Genomic DNA, 23,323 nt, shown 5'->3' on the forward strand with positions numbered 1-23,323 from the left:
ACAATGCTGCCTCAGGACCATCACTGCCGCCACTTTTGAACTTTCACCGCTCGAACAGCAGAAGGAGCATGGAGGCTGTACACCGCAGGGAAGGTGTGTCTGCCCATGACATTGGCGTTCCCTGGAACTGAGGCCGGCCAACCCATGACTCCACCCATACTTCTGGTGGAGACATGGTAGACTACTACCAATCTGAGCTACTGTAAGGGACTCACCCCTAAGGGGTTAATGCTGCCGCTGAAAGGATTGCAGGTGTGACAAAGCCTAGGTTGCATCAGACTTCACAATAGAGCACCAAAATGGCCACTCCAAACTGAACTGAGCATGCTTACTGGGAACTTTCTGGTGCTCTGCTTATATAAAGGACAATTTTTGCGGTGTCGCAGGGGAGAGCAGTAGAGACTGTATGAGAGTTAAAGTGCTGCTGGGAGCTGCAAAAGAAGGTGCAACAGTCTGCAAGGGAGCTGCTGCTAGAGAGATCCCACAGTCTGAGGAATCACTGCTAGATAAAAACTGGAAAGAACAGTGGCAGGCTGGACTCCTGAAAGTGAGAGGGGCTGTTGTGGAGGCCAGAGAGCGTGCTGACCAAAGGACTCAGAGATTGCTTACTGCCAAAAGGGAGAAAGTAGCTGGAGACATCAAGACTGCGACCTGAAGCAATGGGAAGGATGCAGGCAGTGGAGTGGTACTACTGACCTGATGCAGCCTGGCTCAGTGGAAGTGGTGACTCCAGTGCACCACAACCGTAAGTGGGGCCAACCTCCAACAAATAAGTGTGCACACTGCCAGGGACAAAATAGTTATCCACCAGGGTTGCTGTGGATAGGAATAGGGACATACTGGAACGCTGTGTTTAAAGTGTACTATGTTGCTAGTAGAAGAGCATTAACCCCTTAAAGGACGAACTGTGTGGTTTATATTTCTGTCTAACATGACTGATCTGTTTACAGTTTTTTTGGTACTTTTTCCTAATAATAATCCTGGGTGGCAGACCTCTGCCAATCAGCTGTCTGCTGAGTCAGTGTGTTGATTTCTGTAGGAAGCAGGCAATTCCCTTCTTGCTGTAGTGGCCAGGCTTGGTATTGCGGGATAAGTTACAATTCACTTCAATGTGAGCTGGGCCAGCAATACCAAGCCTGACCACTGCAGTGAGAATGGAGCTGTTTACTTCCTGCTGAAATCAGCTCAGTGCACAAGCACACAGGCCCAGTAGCAAACAGCTGATTGGCAAGCATCCCTGGCAACAGACTTCTGTCAATCTACTATTAATGAACTATCCTACTGATAAGTCATCAATAGTTTACAACTGGACAACCCCTTTAAGCACCTGTCCATGTTTCATTGGTGAAGATCTCACCACTAAGAGCCCTACCGATCCCAAGAACAGGGAGTCTCACTATACCCCTAGCAGAGAGGGACAAATTGAATGGAGAGGTAGTGGGACATGTGCGGTACCACTCAATTAATATTTAATGGGGCTGCAGGAGATAGACAAGTGCTTGTATTTGGCTATTTCCGTCAGCTCCATTGAAACTGCTGCTCCATTCAATCCCCACATCGCTGTGGGTGGGTGCGCCAAGCCTGCAGAGATGGGGACAAGAGACCCTTGTTAGCAGGATTGGGGGGTCTCAGCGGTGAGGCCCCATTGCTCCGACCTTTAGCACCTATGCTAAGGACAGGGGATGAAAGTTGATTGTGGTACAACTCCTTTAACTTTGAGCGTTAGTTCTAGTGGGGGGAGATTGAGTCAGATGGGGAAAGTTGATGAATTTAGTTTTCTCCATGTTGAGTTTTAAAGAGCGGGAAGAGAAGGGATAGACACCGGGATTCTGGATATCAGTTTCTAAAATCTACAGCAGTTTATGGAGATGATGAAATTTTCCTTAACAGTGGCATAAACTAAGTGACCTCTCCCCTCACTCCCTCCAACATGTACAAATTAAATCCAGTGTTTGGCAGTTTTTATCAGCTGCAGGGACATATCAAACCCTCTGCCAAATTCCTAAAGTTATTGGAGCCCTGAAGAAAACGCATGAATAATATTGTGCATTTTAACTCTGTTGGAGAAGTGAAGCAATCCTCCGATCGCTTATATGACTTCATGATAAAAGCTGCTTCTACCTTGGGTCTGAAATTATAAAGTGGTCTTCATTTCTGGTCCAGATTGGACAATAGCTACAAAAGAGTGTGTCTCACTTCGCAGGACCTGCCCTGTCTTGTATTGCCCAGAAAACCTATTGATATGAATTGTGCAATGCGTCATTTCCCCTGTGGAGGCGCTGCAGGGAAATTAAAAACAGGGCTGGTGTCTCTAATAAAGTGACCGTTCAGTGTATGTCATGATGTGACAACTGTAAAAAAGCTGAAGGCATCTCAGGGGTGAAGAAAACAATACTTCTTATAGGTTGATAATCTTGGACAAAAACTAATGAAATTTGCTCGATTTTGAAGGATCTTTTTGATTATTACTTACCCTGCAATGCTTAAAGGTTATGCACACCTCTACATACTTTTTTTTTATGTTTTAGGCCTCCTGCACACGGACGGGTCAGATCCCGCATGCGGGATTCCCGCAGTAGAGGTCGACCTGGTGCCTGGCCGGTGACCCATGCGTACCTGGCCGGCGGCCTCTTTCTGCAGTGCGGGTGTGCTGGCTGGCACTCTGCCGCGCATGTGCAGTAGCCGCCAACGCCAGGCGATGGTGCGGATCCCGCGATACTTCTGCAGTGCTCACTGCAGAAGAGCCGTGGGACGGATGGTTTCTATTGGCTTCAATGGAAGCCGTCTGAACGTAGCCCACACAGAATCGCAGCATGCTGCGATTTCTTCTCAGCGCGTGGAAAATCGCAATCGATTTCTGCTCGTGTAGATGAAATCGCGATTTGCAATAGCGTGCTATAGGGTGGTATTTGTTGTGGAGTCCAGAGGCAGACACCCACCATGGACTCCACAATGCAAATCCACCTGTGTGCAAGAGGCCTAAATCAATGTGTTTTTGGAAATGAAGCCTTTTTGTAATTGGATAGGAGCCACAGGCGTAATAACCATGCAGGTCACCAGAGAGTAGTCAGGATAGCCAGGAGTCATTACCAGGGAGTCTCAGGTCACAGTACAAATGGGGGAGGCGGGTAGCATTGTTGGGAGGAAAGCCAGGAGTCGTTATCAGGAAGTCTCAGGTAGCAGTACAGATGGAGGGGGTGGGTAGCCTAGTCAGGAGGAAAACCAGGAGTCATTATTGGGAAGTCTCAGGTCGCTTGTAGTGGAGAAGGAGGAGAAGAGCTAGATCACGGTTGTAGGGCACAATAATCACGCGCTGGTGCAGTGGCAGGGTCAGGCTTTTATAATGAGCCTGATTAGAAGCAAGGCGGGACCAGGACAGGGAAGCAGGAACAAGTTTCACAGAAGCATGGAACAAGGCTACGTACAGCAGGGGAGCTTGTCCAGCAAGCTGGATAGCGCAATAGGAAGAGACACTATCCACAGCATGGGAGGTCCCAGGTTTGAGTCCTGACACCAAGTATAAGGCTTTCTAAATGCATGAAAAGGAAAACGCAATGCAAAAAAAAGGAAGTGCGTGATTTTTTTTCTGCATGGACTTCGTAAGATATGTGTATTGATTTTTCATGCACATGGGTTTCAATGGCTTTTAAGATCTTTTTTTTACTTGGCCATTTCTGAAGCGAAGTGAAACAACTTGATCACTGCAATGGAGTTTTTTGTTTTAGAATATCTATATATAACCTGTGCTAATACCAGCTATGGCTGCTATGTAGCATTGACATATTATGTTCTTCCTGTTCGTAATCCTGTTCGTAATCCTTAAATAACAAATCCAGTCACTGGCTCTTAGAGATCTCTAATCTGTGGGCCTCTAGCGGAACTACAATTTCCAGTAAGCAGGCTGGGAGGAGTAGTTCTGCAAAAGCTAGAGACCAATAGGTTCAGCCATTGTCCAAGTAAAGAGGCACGATTACAATACAGCCTCAACGGAAAAAAATATGGATCTGAAGAATTTTCCCATCTGACCATAATTCCTGATTACAGAACCAATTTTATTTTTTTTCTTCCTTTTCTTCGCTATGTGACAAGTTGAAGTATCAGCGGGAGAATAGAACCTCTTAAAAAGTCTACATTACAAAAGTGTGAAGTGGAAAAATATAATAAATGGCCTGAACATCTGGAACAATAGACACCATCAGGTCTGCCTCGTACCATCTGTTCATGAGGGTTCTGATGAAGTACAAACCTGACTTCTTTTTAATAGGGTGAAGTCATTACGAGCTGATGTTAAACAGCCTGGAGACAAAAAAATTAAATGAATGGTTTATATCCAACTTTCAGGAAATTATTTTCAGGGAATGCTAAAAACAGATGTCTTCACACACAGAGCAGTGATAGGAATGAGTAATCTCACTCCCTTTCACCTTCGTTCTCATTACTCCTCTCCCCCCCACCACCACCACTTCTGACCCTGCTACTGCTTTTCAGTTCTCCAACAGAGTCATTGCCATTTTCCATACAATAAAGCTAGAGAAAAGTCAGACGTGGAGTGGAATCACTAATACAATACGACATAAAAAGGCAAAACATAAAACAAAAAAGCATGTGCTCCAACTAGAGATGAGCGAGTATACTCGCTAAGGCACATTACTCGAGCGAGTAGTGCCTTAGCCGAGTATCTCCCGCTCGTCTCTAAAGATTCGGGGGGCGGGGAGCGGCGGGGGAGAGCGAGGAGGAACGGAGGGGAGATCTCTCTCTCGCTCTCTCCCCCCCGCTCCCCGCCGCAACTCACCTGTCACCCGCGCCGGCCCCCGAATCTTTAGAAACGAGCGGGGAGATACTCGGTAAGGCACTACTCGCTCGAGTAATGTACCTTAGTGAGTACACTCGCTCATCTCCAGCTCCAACATATAATATAACATAGTATAAAATAATATTCTCAAAAATGTGCATCATAAAATGATCATTTGAAATAACTAAAGATAAAAACTAAACTTTAATCATTACAATTACTGATCGGTGGGAGTCCAACTGCTGAGAACAGGAAGCAAATTAGAAAAATAGAAAATGGCTCATTATCTGGTTTAAATTAGTAAAAAAAAGAATGTATGATACATTTCCTTTGAAGAGGCTCTCCAGGACTATCAATTTAATGATCTACCCCTAGGATGGGCCATCACTATCAGATTGGTTTCGATCCCCCTTATGGTACCCTTGCTGATCAGCTACTTGAAGTGCCCGTGGTGCTCCACCTGCTCCACAGCCAGTTGATCAACAAGAGTGCCGAGCATCAAACCACCCCCGATCTGACATTGATAAGTCTACAAACATATTGCTGCTCTTTCTATACCCAAGGTCCACAACCTTTTGAATCTGTGACACAGAGAACCTTAGGATAGGCCATCAATAGTTGATTGGCAGGGGTCTGCCACTTGGGATCCCTGATGATCAGCTTCATCACCAGGCCTGCTGTCAGTGCAGACAGTGCTGGAAGCTGATAACATCAACATTGCAGTGCCTGATTTGGTACTACAGGTACAACTCCCATTGATTTCAATGGGAACTGTGCCTACCATACCAAACTGGGCTGCAGCAATATGGACAGCACTACAGTATCTACTTCCAGTGCTGTCTGTACTGACAGTGGGCACAGCAACTAGCTGATTGCCAGAAATCCTGAGCAGAGAACCCCCGCTGATCAACAAGAGGTATGACATTTCCTGTTTTTTGCAGCTCATTTTTCAGCTTTGCTCTGCAGGCTGGGACAGTGTTAGCAGAGCCTTCTCAGCATCATTTAAAGGACGGGTGAGTCGAAGGCGTTGTCCTGGACTTTTACTATCATCAGAATAGGTCATCAATAGTAAAAGTCCAGGACAACGCCTTCGACTCACCCATCCTTTAATGATGCCGAGAAGGCTCTGTTACCACTGTACCAGTCTGCAGAGCAAAGCTGAAAAATGAGCTGCAGAAAACAGGAAATGTCAATCTCTTATGTGCACTCATTTTCCTGAGCTTTTTATTCCTGAAGTTGTGTGTGGTTTGTGCCCCTCATTATACACCCCTCTTTCTCCAAAGTGTTTGAATCTTCAGTAGACCACTGAGATCCCCTTGATCTGCATTGTGTAAGTCCAGTTGCAAAATGTATTGTTTCAGAATGGCATGGGGTCCCAGCTTCCCCTCTAATTACACATGATCCCTCTCTGGATGGATGTGTTTAATTCACTGGGCACATCCGCCAAGGACAGTTCATCCTGTCCGCCTGCCAGTGTTTGTCACAGTCCTGGCTGACAAGCCCGTGGTGTATTCTTTAGTGCTGCTGGCTTAAAGTCCTCTGTTCTCTGGGCCACAGACATAATCCATTTGTAGAGTGGTATCCACAACAAAACTCCAATCTGTTGTCTTCCCCACTGATTATTAAATCTTCGCTGTTCATTTGCATTGGAGCAGCTGTGTTACTAACAATATTTTCACTACCAGTTACATGACTGAGATAGTCTTTTCTCAATGTGGGTGTTTGCCATGTGGAAGTTAAAGAGCAACACCATCCAAAAAGTACACCGAGTAGCCACTTTATTAGAAACGTTGGTTCTTACATGCTTGGAGCTTCCTGTACGGAAATTAGATCTGTAACCCCTTCAGTGCTGCATAAAATCACATGGGCAAATTTTCTGTGGATCAGTTTCAGTGTGAATCCACAATAGATGGGAAAATCCAACATTTGGAGTGACTTCCAACAAGGTCTGGTCATAGAATAGCCAAAAGGATGTGAAAAGAACTGGTATGGAGGCGCAACACTCTAAGCTACTAGAAGATGTAGATCAAAGTCCAATGTGTGATGGTGAAAGCACTTCTTTTTTATTATTTTTTCAGAAATTAAAAACCAGCAATGGAATACGCGTTTCGGGGAAGAACCTTAAAGCACTTTTTTCTCCCCTGTCCTCCTGCACACAGGACCTCCGACACATCCTATATATCTTTGGAATCGTGTCACCCCTAGGCATCCTGTTGTCCTATCCAGCCGAACTGACGAAGGGGTTCTTCCCCGATACGCGTATTCCATTGCTGGTTTTTAATTTCTGAAAAAATAATAAAAAAGAAGTGCTTTCACCATCACACATTGGACTTTGATCTACATCTTCTAGTAGCTTAGAGTGTTGCGCCTCCATACCAGTTCTTTTCACATCCTTTTTGCTACACTTACGCCCACACTGGTGGAGCGTCATCTGGTTGGCAGCACCTCCACCATTCAAAATACTCAATCATTGAAAACTCTGTGTACTCCATAAATATTCCACTACCCTCACTGGGTCTTGCTCCACCCTCCTTTTTCATTCCTTTTTCATTTCTTTTACTTATAGAATAGCCAAGGCCAGGATTTCATACACCTTGTGGGGTTTTCTCATGAAATGGTGTGGAGAGTATACTGAAAAGGAAAAACAACGGAAGGGGATTTGTTGCGTCCTCTGGACATGCAACCTCAATGACATAAATCAAAGGCACAACTGTGCAATAGGAAACAAAAACTAAAGGGAAATGCTCTCCCTATCATCCCCTAACCCGGGAGGGGGCCCTGCCTACTCGGCAGACCGACTGCGCTGATAAGTGCGAGCCTGCACAAACTGGGCCACTGACCAGTCCCTCACTGGGGGCCCTAGCACAAAACAAAAGGAGAAACCAAACCAAACAGTAAAGAGCTTAGCTTCAAATGAAGAGCTTCCACCACTCTGTGTTGCTCCGACGCTGTCCAACATAGGACTGAATTGAATTGACCAGCACAGGAGTAACAGTTAGCACTGCTTAAATAGGAGCAGAGCTACTTAGCACCAGGTGCTGACTGACATTAATCTTGCAACCACCACACCTCTCAGCTCCAGGAGAGGCAGGAATGCTGCTAAACCCTCAGAACGGCTGCAACAGGATTCTGTGGATATAAACATCTTGTTCAGGGAAAGGAGTCAGAAGAGGATGTCAAGAATCCTTCAGATGAACAATTAAGCAAATTGCAGCTGAATACGATGCTGGTGCCACAACTTGTGTATCTGAACTTACAACTTCTTGTCGCTTAGCATGGATGGGCTATAACAGTAGGCGATCAGTTCCAGCGCCGTTGCTGATTAAGGAAAACTGAAAGCCAAGACTTAAGTGGGCAAAAGAGTGCAAAAATTGTATCACTGAGCAGTGGAAATACATCTCCTGGTCAGATGGATCCAGATATCTGTTGCACTATGCTGATGGAGAGTTTAGAATTTGGCACAAGCAGCATGAACCGATGAACCCTTTCTGTCAGCTGTTCAGAGCATGTCAGCACCTCCATCTAATTTGTGCCAACTACAAGAAGCTTCCTGTCCGCAGAGCCAAAATTCCTGCATGATTTCAATACCTAGTGGAATTTATGATGAATTACTGCGGTTCTGAATGCCAGAGGAGATCCAGTACACTGCCAGATGGGTGTCTCTATGGCACCTTCCGCAAGGGATGGAATAATGTTTATAGTGATATAATCATTATACACAAAATAGTGTAACAGAAGTGGGTTATGCACAATGTGATGTCATGGCAAGAGAATAATGTACACAGTGACATCATTGTAGAGTAATAATGCACATAGTGACATCATAGTAGAGGAAAAATGTACACAGTGACGTCATAGTTCAGGAATAATACACACAGTGGCTTTAGTAGTAGAGGAAAAATGTACACAGTGATGTCATAGTAGTGAAATAATGCACACAGTGATGTTGTAGAACAAAGATAATGCACACAGTGATGTCATAGTAGAGGAATAATGCATACAGTAATGTCATAGTACCAAGAAAACGCACACAGTGATGTCATATACATGAATAATGCATACAGTGATGTCATAGTAGAGGAATAGTGCACACAGTGATGTCATAGTACAAAGATAATGCACACAGTGATGTCATCTACAGGAATAATGCATACAGTGATGTCATAGTAGAGGAATAGTGCACACAGTGATGTCCCTTTTTTTTTATAATGCACATGATGATGTCACAGCATAGAAATTATTTCCATAGTGGTATGACAGTACGGGGATAATGTACTGTACAAGTTGATATTACAATACAGGAGGAATAATACTCTTACCTTGATCTACCAGATATCCGCATTCCACATTTCTCCCCTTCCATCATCTAAGTGCACTTGGCCTCTGTAAGGACATATAGACATTTTAGACATCGTTCCATGGTGCAGTACCCTTCTCTAGGAAGCACTAAACAAGAGCAATCTCATTCGTCCATCGTGCGCCCAATCACAGGCGGATCGCCCAATCTCAATTAAAAACATAACTTTCGGAATGAGTGAACCTCTTCAATCATAACAAATACAAGTCTTCCATGTTATAGCTTGGCTCTGTTGGATTCTTGAAATTTATTACACCAAGAATAGGAATAATGAATGTAATTAGTTCATTACCTCGACGCCTTCTCTGCTTCACTAATAACCCTTTAGGAAAAAATCTGGATAATGCATTTTTAATGAAATTTTCCCTGTTTTCTCTGTGATTTGTTATCATTGTGTTCGCTGCTATTACTACACTAATTATATTTATTTTCCTATTATTATATTTTACATTATTTCTTTGATGTTTGGCACATACTTTAAGCCTGCTGCTTCCTCTGGGAGTTAAGAGGCCATTCTATGCGCCGAGAACTGGGCTAGACGGCTGCAGGAAAAAATCCTAAGACTCATCTCGGTGCTCGTTCTGCTGGGAATATGCTGTATCCATCATCCTTACATTCCAGGCACATTATACAACCCAGAGTCACGCAGCTGTCTTATTTAGTATAGTTTATATTGATTCAAATGACCTTTACGTTGCTAGAATAAATTTCGCAATTATTTTTGGTGGTTTATTATTTTTAAGGCAGCTACGCCGAATATTCATGGTGCCTAAAGGGGGTGTTCACTCCATTCACTCAGCGATGCTCGCTCTTTTGTAAAAGCATAGGAATGATCGTCAATGGAACGACCATCTGCACCCGACAGGTCATCCCGTGTAAAAGGACCCTTGCTTTATCCCCTTACCCAGGGGCGTAACTATAGAGGATGCAGAGGGTGCGGTTGCACCCGGGCCCAGGAGCCTTGGGGGGCCCATAAGGCCTCTCTTCTCTATATAGGAAGCCCAGTACTATGAATAAAGCATTATAGTTGGGGGCCCTGTTACAGGTTTTGCATTGGGGCCCAGGATCTTCAAGTTACGCCTCTGCCCTTACCCGTTTTGAGTGGGGACATCTGGAAGACTAGTTGTCAATGAATGACCATTTGACCAACAGCTAAGCTCTATGGGCATCCTTAATTTGCAAATCTGACCCACTGCCCATGGAGGGTAACAAAGACATACAATACCTGTGACTTTCTCAGCTTTTCCTTTGAATGTTCCAGAACATTTCGACCTTTCCAGATGGGAACACAGTCTTGATGCTTCCTCGATAAGCAATCTCTGCCACCTCTTTCAAGTCCTTAAGTGGAAACTATAAAAGGCATCTCATTTCCTTCCAATCCCAAAGCATCAGCTGTTGGACTTTTTCTTTGAATGGATGTTTCAATGCGACTGTAATGAGGCATGATAATCCACAGCTGTAACATTCTTGGTAGAATGAATCGAGCAATCTCCAAGCAGAGTGTGTTCTTTTGTTTCGTAGGTCACGCTGAGTGTTGGACCTCATTCAGCTGAAATTGTGTGGAAACATTCTTAAGCAATCCGCTATTGCGCTAAAAACTGCATCTTTTCCATTCGAGTATTGGTTGACCTGTGAACTGTTCTTGACGGAACAGGGCTGTTAAGACAACAAGGTTACTCAATGCAGTCCTTAGAGGAAATTCTCTCGCTCTCTCGACTTTTTCCTAATAGAAGGTCCAATTACAAAACAAGTGGAGATGGACAGTTATTGGACCTCCTGTTCTTCCTTGAGATTAACATTGATGATATTTCTCTATATCCTACAATTCTATAGAAACCGTAGACAACATTCCAGGAGAAGAAAACTCAATATTTCCCTTGCATCTAGTATATATCTATGACAAAAAATATCCTGAAAACTTTTACTCGCTTTTTTGGAACTTATCAGAACTTTTTTTGGTGGCAAATAGATTCTTCTTTCTCAAGTGAGATTAACAAGTTCTACCACTAAGCCTTAGGAAAAGAAAATGTAGAACACGGATTTCCTTTAGATTCCTTTAAGATGGAATGAAACATTAAAACTGTGGAGACATATTTTTTGTGTTTTTGTCACTAAATTTTTTTTAAACTAGTGATGGGAAATTGGGGGCTCAAACCAGGAAGCCATAAGGAAAGCCTGGAGTCTTTAGCACAGTAGCTAGGGGAGATGACGTAGCATATGGTCATTGGCACCAGGAAGTTTGGGGACAAAAAGGTGACCTGCTGTCTCATCTGGTACAGGCAAGGAATTGGAGGATGAAGTACAGGGTTGAGTTGTGAAGGGGTAAAGGAAGACCCCGTGTCTTTCTCATATGAGGTATGACTGTAATTCTACATAAGGTCTTCATGTGGGCCTGGAGGACTCTAAAGCTGGCCATACACATGCAACTTTAGCTGCAATGTGATTGATCAATCATCTGTTGGATCGTTCGAATGTAGGATCACAATTGCAGCATACCAGTTTAAACTGGCCAATGAGGGATATGGTTTGAAAAAAGTGGGAAAAAAAGGCACTGGGCTTGTGCAAAGTGGCAAGTGATACGTTTCTATTTTTTGCCGACCATGAGTAACATATTCCAGCACGGCTAATGACATTTTTCACAGACTATAGTCAGCCATTATTAGTCGCGAAAGATTGTCTGCCAGATTTCTTTGAATGATCTTCGCTCAAAATGGTAAAAATTGGCCATTTAAGGTGATTTAAATTTAATATGCATAAGCACCGTTAAAAGAAAAACTGGGTGACAACCCTGTGAAGCGCATGACTATTTGCAGCACCTGGACAGAATAGGACAACAGAAACAAGGTCGAGAACTTGGGTCAATTGGTGATCTTCAAATTTGAGTAATGGTTAGAATAGCAAAAATAGACCAAAGTCATATGCAAATTAATGGGAAATGGTGAGAAAAAGGTCCTGTCAGCAGCAACCAACATAAAACGGGTACATTTTGTGATTTCCTACATACCACTTATTAGGAAGGAATTGATTGCTTGTGATCCCCTAGAAGGAGTAGTCAGAATCGAAGCAAACTTTCTATGTGTGATTGTAACGTGCGTCCTGAGCCCAATCACCTTGTGTGCCCTCACGCATCTACTGGTCCCAACACCTCCTAACCATCTGGTCAGAACGGTCTGGTGGGGGACAATTCTTTGATCCGATCATCCAGCTTCTCACATCCCAATAATGCGCCCCTCTCAGACTCTGGTAATGGGGGGAAATCTCTTCTCTGCGTCGTAGAGGAGTCTAGTGGTCAACAAGCTCTACACAAGCAGAAGAAGAGGTCACTACACACAAGGAGCCTCTGAGAGCCTTTTATAGGCCAAGGGTGGAACCACTTTTAGAGCCTCCGGTGACAAGACCGTTCATCTAATCACACCACAACTCTCATCATTTACATATCTGTCTGAGATGGAACAGCATGCCGGGTTTTGCAGCAAAACGACAACTTCTTCTAGGTGCTGGATATTTTTTTACAAAAAGAGTGTATATTCTGGATTGTCAGATGGTCGAATATATAAAATGGGTTTCTGAGGTTAGAGAATCTTCAGGAATCAAATACGTTACTGTCATTTTAAATTTTTTTGTGGCGTTATGTCTAAATTCATTATTATTTGCTCAGTCATCTGCTTTGAGTATTTTGAAATTCCATATTATTTTACAGGCCAGGAGACAAGTACAAGGCCAGGAACATTTCTGGATTCTCAGATGCCGTATGGAAGGAATTTTTCTGCACATATCTCTAAAACACAACATACTTAGTGTTAATTTTCCAACAATACAACCAAACCCATATCCTTGACTACAGAACAGTTTAAACCAAAAGACCATCGAAGACGAAATAAGCGGCAAAGTATAAAAAGTATTGTATCTTGGCTTATCTAAAGTGAACAGTGTTATGAGTGTTGGACATTTCCTTTTATTCACCAAGTTCACCTCAATGATAAGCTGATCAGAGTGTAGCCAACTAATGGGACCTCCAGCCATTAGGTTGTAAATTAAGGGCAAATCAGCAAGTGTTCAACTTCCCCACAGTGCCACCACAGGGGAAATGAGGAATTACATGGTGGCCTTTAAAATGAATGGGCTGCGTGTGAAATAGCTGGACACATCAGGTCCTCCAGGATGGAAGACACTCTTCATATCACGCTCTACTTTGGCTAATGCATTAGCTTACAGGGCACCTCCATCCTCCATGACTAAATTAATGAAACAAAACCTTTGCACTATTGCACCACCATACTGCTTTCGTAAAGGAGCATTCCCATCTGAGAAAATTATGGCATAATCATATTATTACCAATATTTGAAAACCAAATCTTGGCACATTTTAAGTCCTTCACCTTTCTGACTTCAGGAATGTCCCCAGAAATGCCTAATTTTAGGACAAATTGGCAAAGATCTGCCCCCTTTACAGTCCAATTTTAGGACTTCCTTATGAAAATCAGGACTGTCAGTGATGATGTATTGACAGGATATGCCATAAACACCTGATCGCTGCTGCAGGTAGACTTCAGTATACGTCTCCAATCTGTGGATGGTGGATACAGCTGCCAGCAACCAACGGGTGCCAAAGGATTCTCATTTTTCTGGGAGGTGGGGGGGGGGGGGGGGGGGGTTTGTGCAAAACTGTATCAGGTGGCAATAAGATTTTAAAGTGACCCTCTGGTTTCAGGACTGTCCTGGGACTGGAGGTAGCAGGTGGTATATTATCTGCATTTTCTCTGCCATCCATCCAATTTGCTGGTTCTGGGTTCCATTTTTGGCCGTCCAAGATGACCAACAAAGCCTTCAGATTACCTAATCCCCATAGTGCATTGGTAGTGCTAGACTACAATGCACTATTCCTGCTCTCTGATTGGCTAATGCCGCTCATGTGATCAGCACTTCGTCATCACAGAGCAGTGCGCAGAGTGCATTAACTAGATACAATATTGCATTGGCCATTTTAGGAAGATGGAAACGGGGACCAGAACCGGTGGATCGGACGGACAGCAGAGAGAAAAAAAGAATACCCCAACTCCTCATCCCAGAATTTTGTCCTGAAAAGGGAAGATTGCTTTAAGGCACTGGGTGATCTATGGTCCCCCAATGTGTCGGGATCTGGATATGATAGCTTCCTGCTGCTGGCGCCGCTCCCTATCAGAAGCTGGGGGCGTTAGAACATGTCAAACTGCTGTATTATGTCGCCACCCCTAACTTCCAGTGGCGACATAATACAAGAATACCGGGGAGCCATGGCCCCTGCCGGTATTCACAAGTGGTGAGTGGGCGATGGCGGCCCATGCCAGCAGGGAGGGCTCTGAGTGCTGCCTCTGGCATGCGCGCCATAGGTTCGCCACCACTGCCCTATATCTTCTCTACCGGGAGGGCGGTATTTTTGATATTTTTGACTAGTTTTTGGCATTGATATATTGGGTGGTCCCTATAGTAATCTTCTAGCGTGCCGGTATATGATCCTCCGTGTGATCAGGTTTGGGGATCTGGAGGGATTCATGTATATTCATCCGCATCTCAGTAAACGGGAACTTTAGTGACACTCGGGTTAAAAGCTGTTGCGATGAGGAGGCCGCAGCCAAGGATATTTTGCATTCGATTTTTTTTTCTTTTAATTGTAGCCAATGTCAGGAGGCAAAGATAGCTGTCTGGGTTGGTTGCTATGGAAACAGTGGTCTCCGGAGAGGCCTTCAACGGATGCCTTCGAAAGACACAGCATAGACTTGAAATGGAAAATCCACTTCACTGAAACCCTTCTCCAAATCAATTATTTGGTGTAACGTTCAGCATTTTCATTGCGAGACGTCTGTTGTTTGAGTCATTCGCACGTGCGCAATTACAAATAATATGACTGGCGGCGCCTCCGTAGGCCAGATTCATGTAGGGGTAAGGATTTAAGGGACCTGATTGAGCCTAACAGAAGAGTCAAAGCTACAATCACAGACAGGGGAGGAATGTAATGTAATCAATACAGTATATGGATAAACGGCACATTTGGATTATAGAGAGATAAGCAGCAATTCATGGGCGCCGCTTATCTCTTCCTGTCGGTCACATATTGCTTTCACAGGAAGTGCCTTCTCCAGTGTCAACAACTGACTGATTCATAGTGCATGAACATCACAATACACACCTCAGCTGCTGCAGAACCTCATAATGCTTATCTTAGATGCTGCAGAACGTCATAATACAACCCAAAAATGGTGCAGAACATCAAATTACACTCCTAAGATGTAGCAGAACCTCATAATACTGACCCCCAGCTGCTGCAGAACATCACATTACACACGTAAGATGCAGCAGAACCTCATAAGGCTGACCCCAGCTGCTGCAGAACTTCACATTACACACATAAGATGCAGCAGAACCTCATAATACTGACCCCAGCTGCTGCAGAACATCACATTACACACGTAAGATGCAGCAGAACCTCATAATGCTGACCCCAGCTGCTGCAGAACATCACATTACACACGTAAGATGCAGCAGAACCTCATAATACTGACCTCAGCTGCTGCAGAACTTCACATTACACACGTAAGATGCAGCAGAACCTCATAATACTGACCCCAGCTGCTGCAGAACATCACATTACACACGTAAGATGCAGCAGAACCTCATAATACTGACCCCAGCTGCTGCAGAACATCACATTACACACGTAAGATGCAGCAGAACCTCATAATGCTGACCCCAGCTGCTGCAGAACATCACATTACACACGTAAGATGCAGCAGAACCTCATAATACTGACACCAGCTGCTGCAGAACATCATAATACAAACCTCAAATGGTGCAGAACATAATAGACACCTCAGCTGTTGCAGAACCTCAAAATATACACCTCAGTTGCTGCAAAATGGCATAATACACTCCTCAGATGGGGCAGCACATCATAATGTATATCTTAGATGCTGCACAACATCAAAATACACCGCAAAAATGGTGCAGAACATCAAAATACAAACCTCAACTGCGGCAGAAGATCACATGACACACCTAAGATGCTGCTGCACATAATAGACACCTCAGCTGCTGCAGAACCTCAAAACATACACCTCAGTCGTTGCAGAATGGCATAATACACACCACAGTTATTTCAGAACACCAACATCCTTATGCCTTAAAAAGAGGTTCTGCAGCAGCTGAGGTGTTTTGTAAGGTATAATGTACCCTTTACTAGAAATGATAACACACATTGGAAGCATCTTTCGAGTTCTGCGCCTTGTGCTTTTCTATCGTCACTACTTGGAGACTTTTCATATCTTATAAGTTACAGTGATGTAACTTTATGACTTTTTGGGAAAACGGACTTGCAGATTTTGATGCAGTTTTGTGAGCCAGAAGTGGATTAAAAACAGAGTGAGAAGTATAAAGCAAGGACTTCTCCTTCCTGCTGGATCCACTCCAGGCTTTGTCCCCAAAGACTGCAACAGACTCTGCAAGTGTGTTTTCCCAAAAACTCAGTGTGTGAAGCCGCTCTCAGGCCGGATTCCCGTATTGGCGCGCGCAATGCATAGAAAATAGAACCCATTGATTTCAGTTGGTTTGTTCACATGCGCATATATTCCATCGCAAAAAAAAAACTCAGCATGCTCTTGAACTTATTAAACTAGTTGGCCATTTCATGGCTGAGAGTATCGGTGCATGTTAGCATCTGGAAACTGTCAGCAAGCAGGGTAACTTCTGTTGATGGATCTTAGATTATGTTTTTATGTTTATTATAGGTACTAGCTGATATACCCGGCTTCGCTCGAGTTAATTAGGTACTGGTGTTTATCTGGTGTTCACACGGAAAATCTTATGAAGTCGTGGTTACTTTAGAGATAGAGGAAAAACATATATTCACCATTTTGCATAGTTCTCTGCGTTACCCAGGAAACACCACGTGGAGGTAACCATGCGACAATTCCTTTATATAAAATGACATCAGGAAGCGAGAGAATTAGATTACGTACGTAAAATGTGGACGCTAATTCTTTTGCGCTTAGAATTGAATAATCGAGTTGGGATCTATTAGCGTTTCCTATTTATGACCTAATCAATGCTTGTGCCAAATTTCATGTTTCTATGACATCGGGAAGTTGGAGAATTAGTGGCGAGTCAGTCAGTCAGTGAGTCAGTCAGTGAGGGCTTTCTTCTTTATATATATATAGATAGCTTGTGTTCAATAGATTGTGTATTGGTGTATTAATGTTTGGATTGCAGTGGTCTGGTTCTGATAACCCCTTGTAAAGTTCCCTACTTGAGAGTTTGAGATAATAGAGGGGGGGGGGGGGGGGGCTGACGTGTTCTTTGTCTTATCCTGAGTGCAGAGCTCTGAAGGATCTGGCATGTTCAATATGATCAATACATGGCTAACTGATTTCAATAGAATGTATAAAACAAGCACTGAGCACAATCGGCGGGGCACCGTTACCTGGGATAGCCAATTCTGGCAACAGGTCAACAAATCTACATAATCACCTAGCTGTTCAGGTTACAAGAAAATACAGACCACAGACAGCAGTATATATACAAAGTACGAAATATCGACACATAGTAAGAACATAAGATCCAACAACAGTAGATTGCTGACAGTTTCCTAATAAGAGAATGAGTGAAAACAAACTAAAAAAGGTAATGCAAATAATAAAGGTAATGTGAACAGTCAGTTCTTGAAATGGGTATGTGGGATAAAAGAAAAATGGGCAAGTGTAAAGATCCAAGCGACTGTGATCGAAGTCAAATTGTGATAGCAAGTCAACTGGGTCAGAGCATCTCCTAAATGGCAGGTCCTATGGGGTATTCCCAGTGTGCAGTGGGTAGTACCTACTAAAAGTGACCCAAGGAAGGATAACCACCGACAGAGTCATAGGCATCCAAATCTCATTAATGCATTGTGGATTGAAGGATATAGCCAGAGGCGTAACTGTAGAGGATGCATGGGGATGCGGTTGCACCCGGGCCCAGGAGCCTTAGTGGGCCCATAAGGCCTCTCCTCTCTATATAGGGAGCCCAGTACTAGGAATAAGGCATTATAGTCGGGTTCCCTGTTATATATTCTGCATTGGGGCCCAGGAGTGTCAAGTTATGCCTGGATATAGCTCATCTGGTCAAATCACATAGAAGAGCTTCTGTAGCACAAATTGCTGAAATGGTTCTTGCTGGCAATCACAGAAAGGTGTCCAATCACACAGGACATTGTAGCTTGCTGTGTAAGGGACTGTGTAGTCACAGACCAGTCAGAGTGCCTATTCTGACCCATGTCCACTGCTGAAAGTGCCTACAATGTGCATGTGACCTGAGTACTGGACCATGAAACAATGGATGTCATATAGTTTTCTTGTACATCATGTGATTGGCTAGAGGTGTGTGCAACGTGGACCTGGGGAAGAGATGGCACCAGCATACACTATGGGAAGAAGACAAGCCAGTGAAGGCAGTTTGATGCTCTGGGCAATGTGCTGCAGAAAAACCATGTGTCCTGGCAGTAATGTTGATATCTACCACCTACCTAAAAATTAAGTGGACCAAGTACCCCAATTTATGACAACAATATCTCCTAATAGCAATGAGCGACATCGTAAGCAAATTTCTGCTCCTCACATGCTACTCTTCAACTTCCCACATCTCTCTAAGTGCCGTATGATGGCTGCTATGAGTGAAGTAAGGAAACATGTTTTCACAGAGGAAAATGAAATGTCAGATGAGATGCAGAGTGATAAAGTAAACTCTCCACTAAATGTCCCCAGTCTAATCCAGGTAAAAAGATTAAAATAGACAAATCATGGGTCCTGATGGCATACACCCCAGGGTTTTTAGGGAATTAAGCAATGTAATACACAGACCCCTATTTCTTATATTTAAGGACTCTATTGTGATGGGGTCTGTTCCACTAGATTGGCGCGTATCCAATGTGGTGCCAATATTTAAAAAAGGGTCAAAAAGTGCACCTGGAAACTACAGGCCGGTAAGTCTTACTTCTATTTTGGGTAAAATGTTTGAAGGGTTTCTAAGGGATGCTATCCTGGAGGACCTCAAGGAAAATGGCTGTATAACTCCGTATCACCACGGGTTCATGAGAGATCGCTCCTGTCACACCAATCCGATCAGGTAAGTTCTAGACTGGAGCGGGGAGTCACTGGATCTTGTGCATCTGGACCTCTCCAAAGTGTTTGATTCTGTGCCACATAAAAGTTTGGTATATAACATGAGAATACTTGGTGTGGGTGAGAATGTATGTAAGGGGGTAAGTAACTGGTCAGTGATAGGAAGCAGAGGGGGGTTATAAATAGTACATACTCTGATTGGGTCACAGTTACTAGTGGGGTACCACAGGGGGCAGTATTGGAGGGGTCACTGTTACTAGTGGGGTACCACAGGGGGCAGTATTGGAGGAATTACTGTTACAAGTGGGGTACCACAGGGGGCAGTATTGGAGGGATCACTGTTACTAGTGGCGTACCACAGGGGGCAGTATTGGAGGGGTCACTGTTACTAGTGGGGTACCACAGGGGGCAGTATTGGGCAATATTATTTTTAATATATTTATTAATAACTCGGATTGTACAGTAAAATATCAATATTTGCAGATGATACAAAACTATGTAAAGTAATGAACACAAGAGAGGACACAAGGCGGTTGCAAGAGGATCTGAATAAGTTGGGGGCAGCAAAGTAGTAAATGAGGTTTAACACTGATAAATGTAATGTTATTTGACATGGGCAGAGGAAATACATGTCACCATTACATACTAAATGGGAAACCACTGGGAAACACTGACAGGGAAAAGGACTTGGGGATTTTAGGTAACTGTAAGCTTAACTGGAGCAACCAGTGTCAGGCAGCTGCTGATAAGGCAAATAGGATCATCGGGTGCATCAAAAGAGGTCTAGGGGGACATGATGAGAACATTGTTCTATCTGACAAGTCACTGGTCAGACCAGACATGGGATATTGTGGACAGTTTTAAAGTAATAAATGGAATGGGTGGACTACAATACCCAGAGAGGTTATCAAAATTGTGATTATATAGTTTAGAAAAATAGGTCTGAGGGGCGACCTAATAACTATGTATAAATATATCAGGGGACAATACAGAGATCTCTGCCATCATCTGTTTATACCCAGGACTGTGACTGTAACAAGGAGGCGCCCTCTACATCTACCTCACCAACACAGAAGGGGGTTCTTTACTGTAAGAGCAGTGAGACTGTGGAACTCTCTGCCTGAGGACGTGGTAATGGAGAACTTAATAAAAGAGTACAAGAGGGACCTGGACGCCTTTCTGGAGTGATAAGATATATGTTCTTAGTATATTAGTAACTTCAGAAGGGTTGTTGATCCGGGGATTTTCCTACTTGCCAGATTGGAGTCAGGAAGGAATTTATTTCCCTTAAATGGGAAAAAAATGGTCTTCTACCTCAGTGTTTTTTTTTGCCTTTCTCTGCATCAACACTTGGGGGTAATAGGCTGAACTGCATGGACATATGTGATTTTTCGGCCTTACATACTATGTAAGTTCTGGTAGCACAGCCTATATGAAAGCATACGTGAAGTGGCCTCCTTCTGCTACGATAGGGGCAGATAATCCGTGAATTCATCCACTGTTATCTAAAGGAAATTCAGGTATTGATCCGCGTTGGGCCTCCTACAAGTAGGTTAAGGTATAGGCCGTACAATAAGAACTTACATTTCCTTACATCAGTCATAGCAGCGGTCCTATGACACTTAGAGAGACATGGAAAGTGGATTTCTGCTTCTCACAGGCTACTCTTCAACTCTGCAATTGCATTTTATTCTCTATCTCTTATAGGGGCCACAACATAAAATTAAAATCCATGTTCTGGGGCCCCCAGGGGCCCATGCAGCATGCCTTCATGGAGCGCATCCATGCCTTCCTATTCAAGTACGTTACAATATAGGAAACAAAGTATTGAGATATAGCGCTGGATCCCTCCATATATTGCACCACTACAGAGGAGTAAGGCTAAAAGGTTTTTAGGTTTTGGGTTGAGAAGGGAGAATTAGGACCAAAATTTGTCCCGCAGCCCAAGGACTCTAATCATTGGCTGTGGGTACAATCAATGAGTACATAATGCATATGGAGCGAGTGTATATCGCTGCTATAACATGTAGCATCCAGTGACGGACACAACCTTGTACCGTCAACATTTCACAAGTCATCACATAAGAATTTAACCTTCACACACATTTAAGCACGGCCATTGCTTTACAACATGGAAGTTGCCATGGTAACCATTAATTGAAAAAGAAATATCATGTATGACGCCCCAAGCATGTTCTGTCATATGATCAGCATGATGTCACTGCTCGGTACACCGTAATAAATCAATTACGCCAATCCATAAATTCTGCATAACAATTATTTTTCAAGGTGACATTCAGGGTTTGGGTCTTTTTTTGTCACCTAATAGAACCCTTGGTGGCATATACATGGTTAAATGAATGAAACATGAAGAATTTAGTAGTGGAAAATGATATTACAGGGGTATTACAAATGATATTTCTGATTTTAAGACCCCATTTAATGACACTCAGATACATAACTTTGATATCAATGGAAACAGCGAAAATCACCCAACCGTCCACCAGTAAGTGTGGAAACAGCAGAGCGCGACCGTGGAAGTCTCACACGAAGTCCTCAGATATCCACCGTCAGGGCGAGCAGAGAATCAGACATCCTGCTGCTGACCGTGTGGAAGATTCTGCGCCAATGTTTGTGAGGTTATCCCTACTGATTGTAATTGTTATTGGCCCTGAACCGGACAACAAAGCGTGGCGGCGTTTTTCTGCAGGCTGTAATGGAAAGCGATGGTGTCATGAAGTGTTTAATGATGAAGCCACCTTCCACCTTTCGGGCAACAAACATAATGTCAGAATCTGTGGAGGGGAACCCACCTGTCTATGAGGAGCGTGTGAGCGACTCCAACAAGGGGAATGTGTTCTGCACTATAACCTGTAGGAAAGTGTGTAGCCCCTTCTTTCTCCATGAGGAAAGAATTCCTGGGATTTGGTACCTGGACGCTACAGATATGGCGCCTGCCGCAGCCGAAACAGGAAATCCCAGGCTTCATCTCCCAACTGGATGGGCCCCCCATTGCACTTTCCCAGTGAAGTCAGAAATGAGTGGCGAATACCAAACACGACATGTAGGTCGTGCCAATAGTGATTTTCTTCCTTGGCCTCCATGTTCCCCGGACCTTATGCTTTGTGATATTTTCCTCTGGGGTAGTATTAGAGTCTACATGCCCCCGTTACCAGCCATCATGCATGATCTGCGTCATCATAGAAGACATTGCATCAGTCAGTCGTGATACTCTACAACGTGGATGGCGGGAACTTCACTACAATCTCCATGTGTGTCCAGTGACGAAGGAGACCACATTCATCACCTCCGATGTGGAAAACATTTTTGATGTGCTGCAACAAAACTTTTTGAGTTTCTGCTTCCATTGATATCAAATTTACGTATCGGAGTGTCATTAAATGGGACTTAGGAGTATTGCCAATCGGGAAGATCATTTGTCATACCCCTGTAGTTTAATTTTGTTTTGAGGGATTCCACTTCAGACATTTCACCGAGGGGTCCATGAATTGAGATCCTCATCAATGCCCGGAATTCAGAGACCTCAGTTCTAAGCACCCAAACCCTTTGAACACTCAGCGAGTTCTGCAGCCTCTGACAGGATGTTGGATCACGAATGGTATTCATTACAATAGACTTCTGTGGAGACGAGATAAGGCGCCGGTAAAATCAATGGCTTTTTCCGAGCTCCCGAACCCTCTATTCCTGGCGTAAGTGAGAATCTCAGCTCACAGACCCCCAACAATAACTTCTTGATGTCAGAAGGGTATTGCATGCCAAGTCAAGAGCCGGACTGTCCAGCCGGCACCCCATTTCATCCTTTTGTCCAAGGTGAGTGCTATTATGTCACATGAAAGGCACATTTACATGCAATAGGCACATGACTTTCATGTTAATGTACTACATGACTCGTTGTATTCGTATGGATGGCAGCTGCCACGCAAAAGAGTCTATGTGCAGCCCCAGCCGTGGGCAGAGGAATAATTCACAACTCCTGGTCCCTGATGCCAACTCTGCAACAGCGATTCCATTTATACTACTGGTACCCTC

The 23,323-nt window shown here is 43.8% G+C and overlaps 1 protein-coding gene across 1 annotated transcript in view; it reads right to left on the reverse strand.

The window, feature by feature from the left end:
• Positions 1-23,323, reverse strand: part of LOC136611206 (potassium voltage-gated channel subfamily A member 2-like) — a 45,965-nt gene that overhangs the window by 13,931 nt on the left and 8,711 nt on the right. Inside the window, exons 2-3 of the mRNA XM_066590535.1 lie at positions 10,375-10,805; positions 9,112-9,175 (exon numbers count right to left, since the gene is read on the reverse strand). The gene's annotated coding sequence lies outside the window, so the exon portion shown is untranslated. The remainder of the gene's footprint in view (positions 1-9,111; positions 9,176-10,374; positions 10,806-23,323) is intronic.

The sequence above is a fragment of the Eleutherodactylus coqui genome, chromosome 2, assembly GCF_035609145.1.
Source record: "Eleutherodactylus coqui strain aEleCoq1 chromosome 2, aEleCoq1.hap1, whole genome shotgun sequence".
Classification (NCBI taxonomy): Eukaryota; Metazoa; Chordata; class Amphibia; order Anura; family Eleutherodactylidae; genus Eleutherodactylus; species Eleutherodactylus coqui.